Source organism: Herpailurus yagouaroundi, unplaced genomic scaffold (assembly GCF_014898765.1).
Source record: "Herpailurus yagouaroundi ecotype Mexico unplaced genomic scaffold, PumYag 28, whole genome shotgun sequence".
NCBI classification, from domain to species: domain Eukaryota; kingdom Metazoa; phylum Chordata; class Mammalia; order Carnivora; family Felidae; genus Herpailurus; species Herpailurus yagouaroundi.
The window spans coordinates 84,076,331-84,094,786 of record NW_024412376.1 but is presented as its reverse complement, the minus strand read 5'-3'; the positions used below and the strand labels follow the sequence as shown (position 1 = coordinate 84,094,786).

The following is an 18,456-nucleotide window of genomic DNA, read 5'->3' as shown; positions in this document are numbered from 1 at the left end:
CTTCTTCAGAGCTGAGGTTTGTACCTTTGACTGTGATTATCCCCTGGAGGGCCTACCACCCTTGGAGGTCCTGAATGGGTGTTCTGCCTTCCCAGACAGCTCTATCTTTGCCGTAACTAAAACAGGACCTGGTTCTAAATGAGTGTTTCTTAAACAGTGGTCTATGGAGTATTTACATAAGAATCATCTGGGCTGTGTCTTGTAGTGTAGATTCTGGGCCACAAACTCAGGCTAATTGAATTTATCTCTGGCAGGAAGCCCCAGGAATCTGTAGTTGAACAAGCTTCCCAGGTGATTTTCATGCACATGCCATTTTAAAAGCCATCATTCAATATTATGAGCTCTGATAATGAGAGAAATGCATCCTGTGTATTTATTGTAAGAGTTCTAAATTTTACACACGCGTTGTGTATTAATGCTATAGAGAGCATATACACAGGCAAAAATAAATATTAAAACATTGACATTTAGAATGAATAAAAATGGAAGTTCTGCTACATGTCTATATTTATGTCTATATTCTAATGGTTGTATTGTATTTACTCACTTTGGATTCACCCGTTCTTTTTTCTTAAGTTTATTTTTATTTATTTTGAAAGAGAGACGCAGAGCATCAGAGGGAGGGGCAGAGAGAGAGAGAGAGAGAGAGAGAATCCCGAGCAGGCTCTGTGCTGTCAGTGCAAAGCTGGACAGAGGGCTCAAACCCACAAACCGTGAGATCACGACCTGTACTGAAACCAAGAGTTGGATGCTTAACCAACAGAGCCACCCAGGTGCCCCTCGATTTTCCTGTTCTAAACCTTAGGGGAACTGGCTAGGCTGAGGTTTATTTTCAATAATTTTATAAAAGGGAACCAACACAAATGCTTCAAATGAATTATTGGGAGTATTGTCTTTCAACCATGATAATACCCAGGCTACACCCCAGACCAATTAAATATGAATCTGGGATGGGACTCAGGCTTGAGTATTTTTAAAAGTTCCCCGTACCATCTCAATGTGCAAAAAGGTTGAGAATGTTGCTATGGGAACAATGCTTCTTAAACTTGAACGTGCATCAGAATCACCTGGAGAGCTTGTTAAAACACAGATTCTTGGGCTCTATTTGCAGATAGGTCAGGGGTGCTGGTGGTGGTGGTGCTGATTTCGTGTTTCTAACCAGCTCCCAGGTGAAGCTGATGTTACTGGTTTACAGACCACTTACTCTCAGTAGCACCGCATTACGGTGATGGTGGAGCCTCTCCAAACTTCCTGCCAGCTCTTGGCCTGTTTTGCCTTTTACTGGTTAAAAATTTAGATTCAGCCTATGCCTATATTAATGAATCATTCCTTTGGGAATATAATAACTCCTTAAAACTGGTTTCATCCTTAGCTCTATCTTACATATTTGAGAAAGACCAATGATCACTCACTGTGTACTGCCATATCCCGATCATAAATGCTGTGACCTAAATGAATTAATATGGTCGTATTATCTTGGCCATGTGATGACCGACACGTCGACAAGTTTATTGAGCTACCTTTTCTCCTTTACTGAAAATGGTAATATCATATAGTCTCGATCCTGATTCCTACGACGGAAGGTCCTTCCTCTTTCCAGAATTAGGTCTTCCTGGAGTTCTTGGGTACCAATTCTCAAATCTCAAAAGTAGAGACAGAGGAAATAGGAGTGAGGACGCTCAGTTCCAGTCTGACTTTGCCATTAAATTCTCTGTGTATGTCTAAAAAAGACATGTTCAACCATCTGGGCCTCATGCTCTTCACCTATAAAATAAGGAGTTGGACAGGTGAATATTTTTTTAAGTTCTTCTTCAGTTCCAAAGTTGTCTTCTCTGTAATTTTACAAACTACCAGGCCTAGAGCAAAAAGGCTACTGTGTGAGTTTGTGTTGATTCGGTAATTCCGTACATTAGAATCAAAGGTGGTTCAAATGCTTAGCTCTCCGGAGCTTTACTTGTCAGCCTTTAGGGCAGAACGAATACAATTAAAATGGGTATAGTTTCATGGTGGCTTTGCTTCATCCTGCTGGGGCTAGGAAACCTCTCCAGAGAATCACCTCAATGATGAAAATCACCAGTTTCAATCTTCCTTTGGCAAAACAAAAGGACTCCGTTATGCTGGAAGAAATTGTATTCTTCTGTATAAAATCCTGCGTGCCGAATAAAGAAACTTGATGACATTATTGCGGGATTAAAAAAGAAAGATCAGTGATTTTTCATAAGGTTACCAATTGGAGCTTCTAATCTGTTAGCCCGATGTGGAGCTGGTAGGTCATTGACAGCAAAGCTCTTGCATGGGAGGGATTTAGCATATGACTAATTTTAAGGGCTAACAACCTCGTAACACAGAAAGCTTTGGAAAATCAAAAGTATTATAGGTGTTTTAAAGAAAGAAATGTAGATTATAAGACTAACTTTTGATTACTCACTAATTCCACTTCTGGACATATTTCCCAAGGAAATAATTAGAAATGTGGTAAAAGCTGTGTTCACGAAGATGCTGAGGGTAGGGTTATATAAATATACAATAGAAAAATATCGGAGCAGCCAATATCCACTAATGGAGTGGTTAAATGAATTACTCCATTCACAGGGTTTGAATAATATGAAGACATAAACTGAAATATAATTATACAAAAACATGGAAAAAATAGTTATAATATGTTAACTGATAAAACCCAAGGACAGATCTATGTACCGTAGTAATCATGATACAGAATCGTGAATAGTGAAAAGGTGGTAACATTATGCAATAGTTACATAAGAATCAAGAGGTTATGGGTGACTTTTCTCTCTACTTTCCCAACTTTCCATAATGTTTCTGGGTTACCTTTACATCACAGTGGTTCGGAGCACAAATGTTGCCGCCATATGCCTGTGTTCAAACCTGGCTCGGCTTCTTACCAGCTGGGTGAATTCATAAAATTATTAACCTCTCCTCTCAGTTTCCTCGTTTCAGAAATGAGGATAATTCTAGCAACTCCCTCATAGGTTGTGAAGATTTAATGAATTTGTATAAAAATCACTTAGATCGGAGGATAGGACATGTGGCAAATATTATGTGTTTGCTCTTTATTATTGTTTAAAATAATTTATCTTATTTCATCTATAATGTCTTTTCTATTGATAGAAATATTGCGCTTTTTTTTTTTAAATAAAGAGAATATAAAAGTTTCTTCCTCAAATCACTTGGCCCCTCTGACACATAAACACCAATCCCCCGCAATGCAGGAAAAATTACTGGTAAGTTTATGTATTTTATACATAATCCCTCTCCGCTCAGACTCTCATCTTCTATCTTATTTCTTGGAAAGTTTCTTACAGTACACTTAGATACACCAATCGATTTACAGGTACTCACATAAATATGAGGATCAGTGATTACCACCACCGAAGTTGAAATAAGATCTATGACTTCTTTTTGCTTGAGTCTCTGAAATCACCAGAGTTCATAGCACCCAAAGATGCTATGATCCTTGTCAGCAAATAAGGAAAACTTAGGTTTTTAAACAACAGTCTGTTATAAGCAATTTTATTTCAGAAATTGTTGGGAGCTAGAATCTGACTTTACTTTTTCTAAGACTCCTTGGCACGGAATTTGTTTCCATAGTTAGGAGGCAATACAGAAGAACCAAAACTCAAACTCATTAAAAATCAGATAAGCAAAAAACTTTTAAGTAAACTTTTAAAATGAGAAAATAGTTGGAATATTTGGAAGTGGATGAGACCTAGATATTGATAAATGTTAGTAGTGACATGTAGATATTCCTAAATATTTAGTTAAAATTTTTAACTTTTTTAAATGTTTATTTATTTTTGAGAGAGAGAGAGAGACAGAGTGTGAGCAAGGGAGGAGCAGAGAGAGGGAGAGGAGACACAGGATCCGAAGCAGGATCTCTGAGCTGTTAGCACAGAGCCCAACGTCGGGCTAGAACCCACGAACTGTGAGATCATGACCTGAGCTGAAGTCGAAGGCTTAACCGACTGAGCCACCCAGACACCCCTTAGTTAAATATTTTAAAGTGGAAGAAAGTTCCTAGGTCCACGACTACTTTGTCCCTAATACAGCTCCTCACAGGTGACAATTTTTTTTTCACTTCTTACTGTTATTACTTCCATATACTTAAATAATGTGCTGGTACTTCTAGGTCTTGATTTTTTTCTAATCTGACAAACTGTTTTACCTGGCAAGTTAGTGCATTCGTCTGTGTGATGACTGCTTGTATATTTGAAATGAATTGCACAATCTTATTTTGTGTTCTCTTTCTCCATGCTTTCCCCTCCCTCCATCAGTTTCTGTCTTTTTGGATTTATCAAGATTTTTAAAATTCTCTTATTTGCTTTAGTTAGTTTAGAAGTTATTAAGTATATGTCTGCTGGGAATTTGACTTAACTAACTTAAATTGATCGATTTTTAAATGTGAAGGAGCGCCTGGGTGGCTCAGTCAGTTAAGCGTCCAACTTCGGCTCAGGTCATGATCTCCCGGTTTGGGTTCGTGTCAGCTGTGCTGACAGCTTAGAGCCTGGAGCCTCCTTCGGATTCTGTGTCTCCCTCGCTGTCTGCCTCCCCCCCACCCCATGCTCTCTCTCTGTCTCTCAAATATAAATAAACATTAAAAAAAACTTTAAATGTCAAACCGAAATTTTAATTTGCCTATAAACCCAATTTTGTCATGATATAGTATTCTTTTCATACATTGCTGTTTCCGAGTTGCTAATACTCCGGAAAGTTTTCTATCTGTATTGATGAGTAAGATTGGCCTCTACTACTCTTCCCTTTTACTGACATTGTCGGGAATTGCCACCCAGGCAATACTAATTCTTAACATCAGTTGAATCAGTTGAGAAGTCAAACATTTTTTTCAGTTCTTTGGAGGAGCTCGTGTACAATTAGCATTGTCCTTCCTTAAATGTTCAATAAAACTCAGCAGTGAAACAATTTGGACCTCGAGTTTTGTGGTAGAAAGTCTTATATTACCGACCTGATTAATTCAACATTAAAATGTTTTAAGAATTTATTTCATACAAATTAAAAAATTTTGTCCCTAGAATCTGTAATGATGTTATGCATTTTTAGGACTGAACTGTGCCTCCCTCTTTCTTCATCAGCCTGTTAATGTTAATAGTTTTATCAGTTACTTTTGACTTTGTGACCTTCTGTATTATGTATTTGTTTTCTATTTCGTATGAATATCATCTCTTTCTTTGAACTGATTTTCCTCTAACTTCTTGTGAGGGACTCCTAGCTCCTTTATTTAAGGCTGTGCACTTCACTCTACATAGTGATTTCGCTGCAACCTGTGAATTTTGTCAGGAAGTATTTTCAGATTTTACAAAGAAATTGATCACGAAGCAAGAGGTGGACTGGAGATGCTATGACCTATTTCCTGATCACCCTTCAAGAAGAAATCGTTGATCCCCTCATTTGCTGACAGTCCTCTGGCAGAAGGCCTAAAGCTTAAGACCCCTTTCCTGTACTGCCTTTCCTGGTGAGCGTGCCTCACTCAGGGTTATGCTTCCTTCTTTGGGCACTCTGCACCTAGTACCTGACTGAGGTAGGCTAGAAATTCCTGACCCTCCATGTTTATAGCCGCTCTAACAACAGTAGCCAAGTTATGGGAAGAGCCCAAATGTCCATCAACTGATGAATGGATTAAGAGGTGGTATATATATATATATATATATATATACACACACACACACACATATATACACAATGCTACTTGGTGATGAAAAAGAATGAAATCTTGCCATTTGCAACAGTGTGGATGGAGTTGGAGGGTGCTATGCTGAGCGAAATAAGCCAGTCAGAGAAAGACGGATATCACATGATTTCACTCATATGTGGAATTTGAGAAACTTAACAGATGATTATAGGGGAAGGGAAGGAAAAATAAGATAAAAACAGAGAGGGAGACAAACCATAAGAGACTCTTAAATATACAGACAGCAAACTGAAGGTTGACAGGGAAGAGAGCGTGGGAGGGTGGGGAAAGTGGCTGATGGGCATTAAGGAGGGCACTTTTGCAGATGAGCACTGGGTGTTATATGTAAGAGATGAACCACTGGATTCCACTCCTGAAGCCAAGACTACACTGTATGTTAACTAACTTAAGAATATGTTAAAAGAATAATAAAAATAAATAGATACATTCCTGACACTCCCCAGTTTGGGACAACACTTACAGGCCAGCTTCACCCCCCCCCCCCCCCCCCCCCCCAGAGTCTGCTCAGGTCTCTGTTGAAATTTCCCAGGTATACTTCTTCAGTCCAATATTGTTTTCTTCTCTTTATTCCCACAGGTATTGATCCCAAGAGTTTTCTAAAAATCCCCTGGAGGGGTAATCTCTGTATCATTCTTTCTCTCAGGGAATTAGACCTTTGAGAGAAGACTTTCTGGGAGAAATGATATTCAAGCTGAGAACTAAAGTAGCTGTCTAGAAGATAGGTGTGGTAAGTACCAACAGGCAGCTCACTGGGTGGGGAGGAGAGGCGTGTGCATGTGTAGGTGTGCTAAAGTGGAGTGGTGGTGGGGAAGCATGGCCGTATGAGAGAAAGAGCTAGAAAAGCATGCTTACCTAAACCACGGAGGAGTTTAAAGTCTCCCTTGAGAAGTTTTGGGCCTTCCATCCCATTGGAAGTCCTACAGTTGTAGGTCCTGGGCATGGTTCATTGATTAGAAGGGCTAGGTGGGAACTCTTTGCCAGATAGAATTCAAGAATATACGTGGAGCCAAATTTCGTTCAAATAGTAAAGATATTACCATTTCTTGAAGCATGATAGCACTTAGCCAACCACACATGTTTGCAGATAGAAATGATCGCTAAGTGATTCCAGAGTCTTTAACTATCCACTTCCTCATTAGAAGGCCATTTCACTGTTGACTTACCCAGCAGGATTTTGGAAAATGTTTTTACTCTGTTGGGAACATGTAGCCTTCTATTCTTATGGCTTGCAGGCAAATGGCACCCACAGGGAAAATTCTGCACATTGTCAGTTCTCAGATATGCAACCAGCTCGCTGCTGTGCTTTATTAAAGGCATAGATCTGAACTTGTGCTGAATATGTACAAAGGAAATTTGATTTGTTCATCTTTATAACATCAAAGAGTTACTCCAGTTCCAAAGGCAGCCTATTTACTGTCTCATTAAAGGATCAGCACCACAGTAATGTTTTCCAATAGGTGGTGTCACCGACAGCTTGGCGTTCCCTAGGTTTTAAATGCACTGGAGAGGGGCGCCTGGGTGGCTTGGTCGGTTAAGCGTCCGACTTCGGCTCAGGTCATGATCTCACGGTCTGTGAGTTCGAGCCCCGCGTCGGGCTCTGTGCTGACAGCTCAGAGCCTGGAGCCTGTTTCAGGTTCTGTGTCTCCCTCTCTCTGTGACCCTCCCCCGTTCATGCTCTGTCTCAAAAATAAATAAACGTTAAAAAAAATTAAAAAAAAATAAATGCACTGGAGAATGCAACATGATCCTATAGAAAATTCAAGCTAATACCTATTTCTTCAATTGTTAATAATTTATCAGCTATGGAAAAAGCACTGATTTTTTATTATTATAAAAACGCAATAAAAAAATTAAGCTTTTTGGCTAGGAAAAAAACCTCTTTAAGTATTCAGAGAATCCACGTAGAAGTAGGTGGCAGAGGGAGAACGGAAGGGGAGGGGGTGAGGAAAGTAAAAGAATATCTACCTTTACTGGACTGGAGAGAAAAATAATGATGTTTTTATAAAGATTTGAATAAACACTTCAAAGATCTGCCACCAGCAAGAAAGGTCAATAGAGTCCCTTTGATAATGGATCCAGCTGAAAGTAGCAAACCCTGTTGCATAAATACAGGACTTCAAAAGCAGCATTGCAACTCCTGAATGACAGGTTGTTAACCTTACCAGTTCAGTGTATCCAGGAGAAAACAATGTTTGTGTATGGAGTTTCATCAAAACAATTGGTAGGCACAGTGATATTTTGCGGTGTAGCTCGACACAGGGAAGTCATTTCTTGCCCATGTAGTAATCCAGTGAGGACTGGTCATATGTTCCCACATACCTGTAGTGGAGGCTGGGAGGTGTAATCTGTGACTGGGAACCCACTTTGCAATGTCACCTCTGTATACTCTGGTAACTTTGGGGTCAGTTAACCCTCTTCCACATGAGCCATCACTGTCCTCAGAAAATTTCAACAGATCTCTTTTGATTGGTTTTTCTGATAATTCCTGCATTGATATGCAAACATCTAATCTATATGTAATCCTCTGCATTTAGGAAAAAAATGATTATGTTCAGTTCAATTGAATAAAAATCATTGTATTAAATATTATGGGGGATCTGATGTTGTTGAGGTTCAGTGTTAGATTCTGTGAATAAGATATTATTAGGGTCTTCAGGGAACTCTTAGAGAATATATTCTAATAAAACTCAACTTCAATAAAATGTAGTAAGTGCTAGTTTCTTTTAAGAGTGCTAGATGTTTATTCTTCCTATAGTTGAAATAAGGAATCATTCATTAGAGGATTGTCAGAAGCTCAGATACAATTGTACTGACATTTGAATAAAGTTTTTTGGTGTCATGTGTCAAATGAAACAAACTTGATAAGATTTTAGTATATCACACACACACACACACACACACACACACACACACAGTGGAATATTACTTGATGATCAAAAAGAATGACACCTTGCCATTTGCAACGATGTGGATGGAACTAGACTGTATTATGCTAAGCAAAATAAGTCAGTCAGAGAAAGACAAATATCATATGATTTCACTCGTATGTGGAATTTAAGAAACACAACAGACCATAGGGGAAGGGAAGGAAAAATAAGATAAAAACAGAGAGGGAGGCAAACCATAAAAGACTCTTAAATACAGAGAACAAACTGAAGGTTGCTAGAGGGGCTTTGGGTGCAGGGATGGGCTAGATGGGCGATGGGCAGTAAGGAGGGCACTTGTTGGGCTGAGAACTGGGTGTTATATGTAAGTGATGAATCACTAAATTCTCCTCCTGAAACCATTATTACTCTATGTGTAAACTAACTTGGATTTAAACAAAATAAACAAAAATTAAAAAAAAATTTAGTATGGTTCTAACATGTAACCATGTAGAGAATTTTACATTGCATTGAAAATGACTTTGAAAAAATTTTTTTAACGTTTATTTATTTTTGAGGCAGAGAGAGAGCATGAACGGGGGAGGGTCACAGAGAGAGGGAGACACAGAATCTGAAACAGGCTCCAGGCTCTGAGCTGTCAGCACAGAGCCCGACGCGGGGCTCGAACTCACGGACCGCGAGATCATGACCTGAGCCGAAGTTGGCCGCTTACTGACTGAGCCACCCAGGCGCCCAGAAAATGTCTGATTTTGAAGAAAACTCTTCTCAGTTCTGTCTTTCCAAAGTGGAGGAGCCGCAGACTCGGACAAGCCAATGTGATTTTTATTTTGTAATACACCACATGCAGTCAGTCTTCTGACAACTAATAATTGATATTTGGTCTTACTGAGCTCTAGGTCAAGAAGTTTTCCATAGCACGGAGGAGTTTGACGTGCCACATAACAGCACAACCACAGCATATACAATCAATGCTTCGTCTTTCTTGTATCATTACTTGCTATGTTCTTCAGTGCCTGCCACAGCCCAGAATTACTACCCCTAATTCCACCCTTGTGCTTTTTGATAAAGAATCAGACACATTTTTGGATCTTCAGATGGAATTAGTTATTGTAATGGAAAGAAATTAAACCCCAAAGGCCTGGGTCTGCCATTGGGTGACCTGCAATATGCATTTCACCATTCAGTGCCTTAGTTTCCTCATGTGTGAGAGTCTCACAGTCATGAAGCTACAATTTTCTATGCATTTTGTTTAGTGAGTCTATTACTCTAGTATATTTCTGTATAATTATGTTGTCTATGTAGGGAATTCCAACGTAAAAAAAAAAAAAGTCCATTGGATACAGGCTATAGCCTTTTTGTTATTTAGATACAACCTACCTACTTGTTCAATTTGGAAATCGGTTGTTCACACTACCTTCGTTTATGTCTTTAGCTTCTTCTGTGCTGCATCTTTCTTATCTCCGTAAATACAAATTATCGACTACCTGAAACTAACTCCATAAGCTACGAGCTTAAAAATTGCACAATTCTTCTGTTTGGCAGTACTCGAAGGAGGAAGATAATGTATTGCAAATAAATAGGCTTGGTTTTGGGACTGCTTCCAATTTTGAATCCTTGGCAGTGTTGGACTTCCACTGGAAAATAAAATTAGCCAAAGCTCTAGCTCAAAATCTTTTGAAAGATAAAGCTCTGGGGATTACTCTAATGTATTCAAGGTGTCCATGCGCCTTGAGTATGGCTAATAATAAGCTCCCTGGAAAATATGATGAAGATGCTGGCAGGTTATCAAAGTTCAACCAAAATCAACTTCATGCACATCTAAGGCTACCATTTCCAAAACAGATCAGTGGATTTTAGGTTTATTGTTTCATTTGGAATGTTAAGTTTGGGAGTGTGGGAGGCATTTTTCATCATCATAGGGAAGAGGACAATAAGCCTCGCCTCCCATATTCAGTGTGTATCTGCTTGCTGTTTTATCTTAGCATCTGAAATTCAAAGTAGCTTCCTCCAAAGCAAAAGGCCACCCAGGAGCTGGAATGAAACGAGCACGAGGAGGAATTTGCGGTGAAATTTGGCCACAGTCCCTGAAAGCCCCCTTCCTGCATTTTTTCAGAGTGTAGGGTAATATTTGAGTGTCCGTAACGTGATAGATGTTCTACCCCCCCCAGACTCAGTCTTGGGGAATTCTTCTCGGAGTGATTGGACTTCAGAAGTGAATAAAGGTATTACTTGCCTATTCCAAAATTCAGAGACACTGATGAAAATATTTCAGATCATAAGAATTTCCCTAGTAATCCAGCTACATATCAGGTTCATAGAAAAGGGTTTAATTTTCATAACTGAATAAACTCCCTTTCTATTCAGGAATTATGTAACTTCCAGCCGTCATTTTTAACTAAGGAGATGAAATGAAGGTTGAATCAAAGTCATCTGTAACACTTTCTCAACTCTCACCTTCTCTCCTCTCAACAGGCCCCATTGTCTCCCCAAGAGAAATTCTAGCACATTCTTGCCCGTGAGGCAGCATGTTAGAAACTGCCACTGGGATCAATAGTTACTTATAAGAGTGGGTTGTATCTCCCGGATGCTGGAGTGGGAAAAATGTTGAGAAATAGCTCTGCTGTCTTAGAGCAACATTTCTCAACAGTGTCCTTAGCCCTTCGAGGATCTGTGAAGTTAGTAATGGAGACCTGCAGGCGATGTTCATTATTTTTTAAAGCAACCTTATGGAACCTTTATATCCACTGACAATGAAGCTGCTCTAGCTGCTGGCTGAAACCTGGTCTCTTGTCTTCAAGCTAAAATTATATCAAGTCATGGTGATGAGGTGACTATTGCAAGCTATGTGGAAGCTCTGATGAACATTTACATGTTCCTTGATGAATAAGAATGGAAAAAAGTGACCTGCTATTTAATTACGTCTAGTCATTTCACAGACTATTTCAAAACATGGGACATATAGAAGAAAAGTAATTAAAGGGCATGTGGCACTAAAATGTTGGGAAACCACTGACCTCAAATGAAGTAAGATTCAGCACAGGGGAAATATCTGTTGATTTCTCTTTAATCAATAGCTTTCTTATTGATAGTAACATCTATAAATACATCTCTCCCCCCACTCCCCCTGCACATATACACAGATTTGTACTTTGTTCCATGATCGGTAAGACTGAAGAAAGAAGAACAGATCTACTAATTAAGGATAGAACTCTTAATATATTGACAGCTATAGTCATTTTTTAATTTTAATTATGATCTTTTGAAATAATTCACATTTGATTAATCTCCAGTAAATTTGAGTTCCACACCCTTGCTCTTCCTAGAATGGGTGCTGTGGGTGGTGAGATCGTGGGAGGCTCAACTTCAGAATGCATTTTTACAAAATTACTATCATCAGTAAGTTCTGGGTCTTACATAAGGTGTGAATGATTGACCTTAAAAATATATCTGCAACTACGATGCTTATTAATATAGTTCTTACTGTTTTTTTGTATAATGGGTGATAAATGAAAGTTTGGTCATTTGGGTGTCTTTCTTTCTGTAGAACTAGCAAGAATTTCTACCAGCAAGCTATCATTAAGAAAGTCGTTACTAAAGAAAGAAAATCATGGGAGGAGACCCTGAAAGCTACCAGATTTTAACTTTTGGAGAGCAGCAGAAAGCTATTAGTCTTTTTTCTATTTTCCTTCTAATACCAATTAGATTGAAGGGGGGAAGGACAAGGTGGCAGCACTTTGTTAAATGGCGGTGAGGCATGAGGTCATGAGAAGGGTGATGGGTTCCAGGTGAACAAATATCTGGGTCTGTTGGTTTGATCTTTAAGGTATCAGTAAGAAAACAATAAAGAAAAAAAATGGGAGAAAAAAATGGGAAAAAGAAAAAATGGGAGAAGGCAGACTTGCTGATTTTCCTCCATGGGAGAAAGATGTCTTAATTCTGAAATGAAAGTGCATTCTACAAGAAATCTGCTTTGTAAGGGAATTGCCAACAGGTTCTTGAGATTCCACGTCATCCTTTCAGGTTACTTGAACGGAGAGAAAACATACATGATCGATATCAACCCCACCTCATTCGCATATTTATTTAACAATATCTCAGCGCTCTTGGAGTCATACTGGGTTAGATTATTTATTCAGTTAGTGGTCATAGCGACTCCTCAGTCAGATTTTAAGAAAAGGAGGTTCGACAGAGAAAGAGAAGAAATAAAGGATGCATACCTTTGCACTTTGTGAAATAATACGTGAATTCATCTTTTTGAAACCCCCTTTTCACCCCTGCCCGTTCCCATTGTAAAGCAGAAACAGTAGTTGGAAACTCGAAAGCGGTTTAACATCTGTGCCACTTCACGTGTAGAATATCTGTTCTCAGGGTGGCTGGGTGGCTCAGTCGGTTAAGTGTCTGACTTTGGCTCGGGTCATGATCTCACAGTTCATGGGTTCAGCCTGTGTGGGGCTCTGTGCTGACAGCTCAGAGCCTGGAGCCTGCTTCTGATTCTGTGTCTCCCTCTCTCTCTGTCCATCCCCCGCTTGCACTCTGTCTCTCTCTGTCTCTCAAGAGTGAGTAAATAAATGTTTAGACAAAAAAAAAAAGATTAAAAAAAAAAGATTATCTGTTCTCAATCAGTGTGCAATCTATCTAGATCACCAGGAGAGAGGAAGCCCATGATGCAGAAACTCAAGAACTGACATAGCATAGAGCCCTTCTTCTGTGGGCCATCTAGTCAAAGGGCTCAGAACAAAGTCAGGAAGAGAGTGTTCCAAGTTTCCATGTGCTCTGAGTGCCTAACAAACAGTCACAGGGAAAAAAAGTCAGGGATTGTTGCCCCTAGGTCAGCAATTTCAAAGTTATCTTCACCCCACTTTGAACTTCTTAGCGACTTTTTTATCCTTTGCCTTCTTCCTCCCCAACAGAGTACTTAGCATAGCACTCTGCATGCACATCAGCCTCTCAACAGTCACGAGCAGGTTGGAAGTATGTTAAATTTGAAGTAGTGGGGTTTGGAGCGGGGTGGGGGCCACGCAAACGCACCACTGCACCTGCCGTGGGAAGCGTAAGTGATGGAGGTCTCGCTGCCCCCTCCTGAACCCCTGCTTCTGGTGCTAGTGCAAGCCCATTTCTTCAAGGGCAGGACTCCTCTCGTCGATGACTTTGGCCTGCAGACTCTGTAGGCCTGGCTGAAACCATGAGAGCTGTGTTGCAGCGTGAGACTCTTCCTACCAACCCTCCTTCCTTTCTCTCTTCTTCTGCAGGAGCCACGCCTGCGGGCCACTCGGAAGCCTTCCCCTGCCTCCTCCAGCTTGGCCCCCTCTGCCCCTCACAGGGTTAATCTCTTGCTAGTCTAATACCGTCTTGGCATCTGCTCCTCGGAGGGCCTGAGCAAGCATAAGGAGTAGACTTTCTCCCACGGTTTAGAGCTCTAAATCTGAACGTAAATAAGGCATTAGGGAAAACCAAGGCAGATATCCAAATGGAATTCTAAAATGGGCTTGGCCACCCCCTCTCTCCTTTAATTCTTTTACCACTTCCCAGCCCTGGAGCAGGGATCAGCCAACTTTGTTGTAAAGGGCATTATAGTAAATGCTCTATGCTTACAGATGAGAGGGTCTCTGCACAACTACTCAATTCTGCTACTGTAGTGTCAAAGCCACCGGAGGCGATACATAAAGGCATGGACATGCCTATGTTCCTGTGTTTATTTAAAAAAAAAAAAAAAAACAGGTGGCAGGGCATATTTGGCCTGTGGGCCATAGTTTGCCGACCCCTGGTCTTTCAAGTACTCATCAGAGATTTCCTTTGGCTGACCGATTCAGTCATTTATTAAGACCTCTGGACATTGAGAAGATCTTTTAATCTAAAAAGAACAGGAGGCTCTGTGTTCTGCACTGGCATCTGCTTCTTTAGAAATGCCTCACTCTGCAGTCAGCATTCAAGGCTCCCCTCCTCGGGAATCTCGTGAGGGCCCCGTGGTGCCCACTCCCCACTCTTTTTCATTTTGCTTACAAATTGCGAAGCACTCTACTTCCCCTTCTAGCAAATGAAGCTTTGTTTTTGTTGTTGTTGTTGCTGGAGATTTAAAAAACTGAAATCTAACAAGAGGATGACTACATCGTATAAAAGCTTCTAGCAACTACAATAGGAGTCACCATGGCAACTCACATTTTTTTGGATTAAGGCATTTTGGAGTGAGAGCTGATGAGGAAAAAAAAAAGCTGCATGAAGCCAACTGAGGTCCTGGCTTTAGCTAGAAAAATACCCCAAAGCTTTCCCAGAGATGTAGGAGTTGGGGAAAAGGAAGCAGAGCTGATAAAACTTAGAGGAGATGAGAACAAACTTAGGTAGGAAGTCAGTCATTCAAACAGCCAAGTAGTGGGGCGCCTGGGTGGCTCAGTAGGTTAAGCCGCCAACTCTTGATTTCAGTTTAGGTCATGGTCTCACAGTTCCTGAGTTCAAGCCCTGCATTGGGCTCTGCACTTAACAGATTCTGTCTCTTGGGACTGGGATTCTCTCTCTCCCTCTATCTGCCCCTCCCTGACTTGCACCATCTCTGTCTCTCTGAAAATAAATAAACTTAAAAAAAAAAAAAAACAAAAACAGCCAAGTACTCTGCAGCTATAGGTGAGATGGGAAGATTTCGCCTGAGTATGCTTAATTGGTGGTGAACATGGATATGTTGTGAATAACGTTTACATACTCATTTCTATCCCTGCTTGGATGGTCTACTTAGATTGGACCATCCTCAAAGGAAGGATTTAGAAAAGGGCACCGGGCCTATGTGGATCGCCTTTGGCACTTGTTCCAAACTCCAAGACGGCATGTAAGAAAATGACCTCCGTTCTTGGATGTGGGGTGGTGGCAACATAAACCTTGGCTCTATCTTCTGAGAGAGATCTGTGACTCAGAATGCATTTCCAAGCCATCCCTCTGTTTCTTGGCATCTCACCGCGATCTTTTTGCCCTTCCCTCTTTCTTTGTTCTTGTCGAGGACTAAGGCAGAGTCAAGCCTGCAAAATAAGCCATGGGTGATAAACCTTCCTTTACACAGAGCCTCTTAAAATGATGACAGTGTGCAATACTTTGTAAAAGAAGTTTCATTTGTTTATTTTAAGTAATCTCTACACCCAATGTGGGGCTTGAACTCATGACCCCGAGATCAAGAGTGGCATGCTCGGGGCGCCTGGGTGGCGCAGTCGGTTAAGCGTCCGACTTCAGCCAGGTCACGATCTCGCGGTCCGTGAGTTCGAGCCCCGCGTCAGGCTCTGGGCTGATGGCTCGGAGCCTGGAGCCTGTTTCCGATTCTGTGTCTCCCTCTCTCTCTGCCCCTCCCCCGTTCATGCTCTGTCTCTCTCTGTCCCCAAAATAAATAAACGTTGAAAAAAAATTTAAAAAAAAAAAAAAAAAAAAAAAGAGTGGCATGCTCCACCAACCGAGCCAGCCAGGCGCCCCAACAGTGGATGATACTTTTAAACAAGCGTCTGGAGTTGCGAGGGTTAGTCATCAAGTTAGTGGTAACATAGTATGTAATAAATATAAATCATTAGCAATTACAATAATAGTTATAAAGTGATGGACTGAGTATGACCTCAATGACTACTACAGTAATAATGAATGTGTATCATCTCATTCCATTCTCACAGCATCCCTCTAGTTGCCGTTTTACAGATTAGAAAATTTATTCTCAGAGTTTAATTCTGATGAAATGATTTCACTAAGGGCATAAGGCTGATAATTCATGGAATGGACATTGTTGGCTAGTCCGGCTTCCAATGACTAAGACAAGTGGTTAGGCTCAGAATTCTGGAGCTAGATGATCTGGGTTTGAGTCTCAATTCTGTGCCTTGCCTGATAAATGACTCAGCTTCTGTGTGTCTGCCCCACGTGGTTGTGGGGAGGATTAAATGAGCACTGTTGGGATAATGTTTAGAACCGTGTCTGGCATATATACTACATCAGTGTTTGTAAAATAGATAAATATACCCTATTGCTTTCAGGAGGTTGAATACATTAGTTGACTTTAGGAAGAGCGCCCGGTCTTTCTGAGCTTCATTTTCTGTGTAACTGCAAAATGGGAATAATAATAATACTTATGTCATCGCTGCTTACAAAGCTAATTGGACTTAATTTAAAGACCTTACTATAATACCTGGGACTTATGAAAGGCTCTATTCTGGTAGCTCTTTTTTTTTTTAACTTTTTTTTTTTTAATGTTTATTTATTTTTGGGAAAGAGAGAGAGACAGAGCATAAGCGGGGCAGGGGCAGAGAGAGAGGGAGACACAGAATCTGAAGCAGGCTCCAGGCTCTGGGCTGTCAGCACAAAGCCCAACGTGGGGCTCGAACTAAACTGCGAGATCCCAAGTCTGACGCTCAACGGAACTGAGCTACCCAGGCACCCCCTGGTAGTTTTGTTTGTTTATTTGTTTATTTATTTTTAAATTTACATACAAATTAGTTAGCATATAGTGCAACAATGATTTCAGGAGTAGATTCCTTAATGCCCTTTACCCATTTAGCCCATCCCCCCTCCCACAGTCCCTCCAGTAACCCTCTGTTTGTTCTCTAAATTTAAGAGTCTCTTATTTTTGCCCCCCTCCCTGTTTTTATATTATCTTTGCTTCCCTTCCCTTATGTTCATCCATTCTGTGTCTTAAAGTCCTCATATGAGTGAAGTCATATGATATTTGTCTTTCTCTGACTAATTTCGCTTAGCATAATACCCTCCAGTTCTATCCACATACTTGCAAATGGCACCACCTGGTAGTTTTTGAAGTAGTCTGGGTTCCCTAGAAAACAGATCAAATAAGATATACGTGTGTGTATATACATATATGTATATTACATGTATATATTTACTATAAGGAGTTGCCTTATGCAACTATAGAGACTGAGAAGCAAGTCCAACATATGCAGTAAGCTGGCAAACCAAGAGAGCTGAGAGTGTGAATTAGAATCTGAGTCTGAGTCCAAAGGCAGAAGGTTTACATCCCCACTCAAAGACATTTAAACAGAAAATATCACTGGGGCACCTGGGTGGCTTAGTTTGTTAAGCATCTGAGTCTTGATTTTGGCTCAGGTCATGATCTTACAGTTGGTGGGATCGAGCTCCATGTGCGGCTCTGTGCTGACAGCTCAGTGCCTGGTTGGGATTCTCTCTCTCATTCTGCTCCTCCCCTACTTGCACATTCTTTCTGTCTGTCTGTCTGTCTGTCTGTCTCTCTCTCTCTCTCTCTCAAAAAAAAATGAATAAATAAACTTAAAAAAAGAAAACATTCCTTCTTTTATTCTATTCAGCCTTTTATTCAGCCTTTTATTCTATTTAGGCTTTAATAAGCACCACCCATTTTGGGGAGGGTGATCTGCTTTACTCGGTCTGTCCATTCAAATGTGAATTTCATCCAGAAATACACTCAACAGACACACACAGAAGTAATATTTGTAATGGGTTGAATGTTCATGTCCCTCCAAAATTCATTAGTTAAATTTGTAACACCCAACATGATGGTTTGGGAAGTGGGGGCCTTTGGGAGGTGATTAGATCATGAGAGTGGAGTCCTTAATGATGGAATTAGTCCCCTTAGAAAAGAGACCCCAGAGAGAGAGATCCCTTGCCCTTCCCACCATGTGAGTTTACAGCAACAAGATGGCCATATATAGGAAGCAGATCTTTTTTAAATTTTTTTATTATTTTATTATTTTTTAAATATGAAATTTATTGTCAAATTGGTTTCCATACAACACCCAATGCTCATCCCAACAGGTGCCCTCCTCAATGCCCATCACCCACTTTCCCCTCCCTCCCACCCCCGTCAACCTTCAGTTTATTCTCAGTTTTTAAGAGTCTCTTGTGGTT

At 40.5% G+C, this 18,456-nt stretch overlaps 1 long non-coding RNA gene across 1 annotated transcript in view; it reads left to right on the top strand.

The window, feature by feature from the left end:
- LOC121031958 (uncharacterized) overlaps positions 1–18,456 on the top strand; it is a 46,446-nt gene that overhangs the window by 16,293 nt on the left and 11,697 nt on the right. Inside the window, exon 2 of the long non-coding RNA XR_005791007.1 lies at positions 6,302–6,452. This is a non-coding gene — a long non-coding RNA (uncharacterized LOC121031958). The remainder of the gene's footprint in view (positions 1–6,301; positions 6,453–18,456) is intronic.